We start from the raw sequence: 4,141 nt of genomic DNA on the forward strand, positions 1-4,141 counted from the left end.
CTCCCCCATTCGTGCTACATGGCCTGCCCACCTCATCCTCCTTGACTTGATCATTCTAATTATACTTGGAGAAGAGTACAAGTTATGAAGCTCCTCATTATGCAGTTTTCTCCAACCTCCTGTCACTTCATCTCTCTTCGGTCCGAATATTCTCCTCAACACCCTGTTCTCAAACACCCTCAGTGTATATTCCTCCCTTAATTTCAGAGACTAAGTTTCACACCCGGTAGAGGCTTTGCGACGAGCTGATCACTCGCCCAAGGAGTCCTACCGAATGTCTAAGATCTAGTAAACCGAAGTGAAACGGAGAGTTTCGTGGAGGTAGGTCTAGGCCAAAATTGGGGCTGTAGCGCCATACAAAAAAAGGAAAAAAAATCACACCCATACAGAACCACATGCAAAATTATAGTTTTGTATATTCTAATTTTTATGTTTTTGGACAACAGACGAGAAACAAAAGATTCTGGACTGAATGGTAGCAAGCATTACCCGAGTTCAATCGCCTCTTAATTTCCTCCATAATCAAGTTTCGATCTGTTATCGTTGTTCCCAAATATCTGAACTGTGCCACATTTTCAAAACATCTGTTTCCTATCGTTATGTCATGATTTAGCCCTGCATTTTGGTGATGAAGGAGCAACATATGCTTAGTTTTCTCTGTGTTTACTTCTAGACCAACCTCTTTACTTGCATCAGTTAAAGTCGGTGTGTTTCTCTTTATAGTATGTACATAATCACCCAGTAGATTCACATCATCGGCATAGACCAACAGCTGATGTCTCCTGTTTAATTTCAGTCCCACCTGGTTTCCCTGGACCTTCCTAATGGCATATTCTAAAGCAAAGTTGAAAAGGAGTGGCGACAAAGCATCTCCTTGTTTTAGACCATTCTGGATAGGAAATGTATCAGACAAACGTTTATCTATATGGACTTTACTATACGTTTCGTTTAAACACATTTTAATCAATGTAACTAGTTTCATGGGTATCCCAAACTCTTATCAGAATATTGTACAATACTTCCCTCCTAACTGAATCATAGGCTTTCTTGAAGTATATGAATTTTATTTTCTAATTATAATTAAAAATACAATGAAACTTTTTTTAAACATAGATAATTTTTATGCACTAAGCAATAAGCCACACTCAGCAGATACTGTGGGGAGCGAGGTTCTTAGGGTGGGCAATTTCAAAATGTATTGGGTAAGAGAAAACTACCTGCTCTCATTGTGTGACCGATATATTCGCAACTTGTCTCTCATTTTAATTACATTTTATGATTTTAAAGAAGTTTAGCCCGCTATAACTTAAAAAAATAATAATGTAGGAGTAACATGTGGGCCCAATACGTCAAAATTCTGGTCAGACAGTATGTTCAGAACACAACGAATACAGTAAAAATCATTCAATTATATTGAGTAGACCAAGATAAATTATAATTTGAAATTCAGAATCTTCCTTCCTTAACAATGCTCTGTTAACTTCAAACTTTATACACAGTTGAGTCAGTGGCCTGTCGCACTTGCCGCTCTCGAACTAAAGCCTGTATTGTCTTTCACTACTCGAACACTGGGATCGTGGGTTGGAATCCCAAACAGGGAATGGACCATGTCTGCGTTATTTCTATGTTTGTGTATTCCTCGTTCAGTGTACGCCTTGCGAGGGACCGAGGGTCCAAGGAGTCTACCAGACGTGTATAAATACGATTGAGAAATAGGGGTTTGGACTTCATTGGTCTGTCGTACCATGCAAAATAAAGAAGAGCGTTTAAGTAATCAGTTTTCTCAAATAAGCATAAGATAATCAGATTAAAGAGATTCGCAAAGAATGACAATTCAATACAACATGCATGGGCATACGAGTATAGTAACTATTAATAATATAATAATAGTATAATAATAATTCATTAAATATCAGAGATTTAACTTCAGAATATTATTTTGGAAATATTTTTTTACCAGTTTCCTTTGCCTTCTGCTTTCGAAGTAGAGAGGTCAGAACTCGTGCTTCGAAACGTGTTTTGCAGCTTGACAGTGATATTTGCATTTGGGTGCTCAGGAGGCTTAAGAGAATATTGTAGTGTCACACCCACTGTTCACGTTTATATAGAAATGTAATGCGACTGTAATGCTTCGCAGAAATGACGCATAGGACAAGGCGCCGATGGACTATCTTGCTGACCACGTGTATGCTGGTGCAGGTTGCGAGGACAAACAGCAACAGGTAATCAGCACCTTCAGACCGACAGCGGCTCTCCATTATCTACCTGAACTCATTCCAGCCTCCATCAGCTCTGCAGTACAACTTTTTAGGCTTGTTTCTGTAACTAAATCCACGAAGCAGAATATTTTTTGAGATGCTGATAGTCGTTCAAAAATGTTCTCATCATTGACGTAATTAGGCATTTCATTGCAATATTCACAGGGGCTCTCCACTGACGTAATACTAAACCAGTTAAATAGACTTCAAATACTCAAGCGCAGTTGCTTATCTGTTCTGGAATTATTTATCATCTTACGTTATTTTTTTCGCAAACAGGGTTTATGACACGACTGAATCTGCATCTTAAACTGGTCAAGGACAAGGCCGGCCGATTAGAATATGTGACAGGTTTCCTTGGATGAGCGATCAGTAGTCACTTTTACTGTATATGAGAACAATTAATATGTATTTATCACGTAAATATTAATGTTTAATTCAGTTAACACGAAATAATACAAATAACTGTTTTTACAGACTACAGACATATCTCTAAATTTTAAAATAAACTTCCCGGTGTTGTGCTTGTTGATAAGAAGTGAAAACGTAATCTGTTTATTGTTTCTGTTATTCACAGACCCGGTGCGAGGTTACGCAACACGAATTTCCTTTACGTCCTCCAGAATAATGACACAGCAAAGGATTCCCTGGAATCAATCCAAAAACAACACGTACAAGCCAAGAACAACACTGAGAACCCTCGAGGGAGACACGACGGAATGGACGACACAGACGTGCACAACAAAGAGGAACTTACAATCCATGCATTAGAAAATGACAGATTCTTGGGTGACGATGAGAGACGGTATGAGCCGAGGAAGAGAAAGGGCAGAAGTTCTTACGGTAGCCGGTCACTCGGCTTTCACAGAAGTCGAGAAGGCGTTCGAAATGGCGACAGAATAGTGTTTGGAAGAAATGGGTGTTCAGGGATGAGGTATGGAGCAGGAACACGCAGAGGAGTGACAAACTGTGATGGCAGAGCCAGTTCCTCAGACTATATGAGTTCTAACAGCCAAAGTTCGTCCAGTGCATCTCTCAGCCCACTGCAGAAGTTACAAGACATGTTTAGTACTCAAATGGAAAATTACTCCGCGAGTGACGACTCGAAAGTGACAGTCCCATTGGAAGAGACACAAGACGGGACAACCAACGCGGCTGGAAGACCCAGCAGTGGATCCCAGAGAACAGGAAGAAATGAAAACTACAGGACAGCCTTGATTCGGTATGGAGACGCTGGATCTAGTCAAGCAAGAGATGCAAAAAACGGGTTTGAAAATCTTAGGCATGAAGGCACAAATGTTGGCACCGGTGAAACTTTACGAAACGGCCGCCAGACAATGCAAGGAGGCTATGATACACATGCAGGAGAGGTTTCTCAATCAGTGGATACCTACGCAGCGCCGGAACCGCGACAAAGAGATGCCGTATCGAGTTACTATGACTTTCTAATCAACGAGGGCTCCTATAAATTCTGGGCCGTGTTCCAAGTGGTCACTGCTTGTCTACTTATCTACTCGGCATTTGCAGCGATCTACTATGCAAAGTATACTTTCAGCATGATGGATTATCCTGACTACTTGGATGAAGGTTTCTTCTTCAAGAGATCAGGAGAAGCTTACGTCACCACTACAACGGCCAAGCCTTCCTCGTACTCCTTCCTGGGTTTGACTCCGCAGACCTTCCAAAGAATAATGAACGCGCTATCCTCCAAAAAGTATTCGTAAGACATTTATGTAGGGTGATTCATATGGAAGATGAGGCCTTGCCCTTTCTGAATAATACAGTCAGTGTTGTGTTGTGGCTTGTGATGCTCCAGCCTTCTGACTTTTGCTTGCCTGGCAAGAGTTAAAGGTAGAAGTCCACATTTAAAATGAAAGTGCGCA

This window comes from Cryptotermes secundus, unplaced genomic scaffold (assembly GCF_002891405.2).
Source record: "Cryptotermes secundus unplaced genomic scaffold, Csec_1.0 scaffold206, whole genome shotgun sequence".
NCBI lineage: Eukaryota > Metazoa > Arthropoda > Insecta > Blattodea > Kalotermitidae > Cryptotermes > Cryptotermes secundus.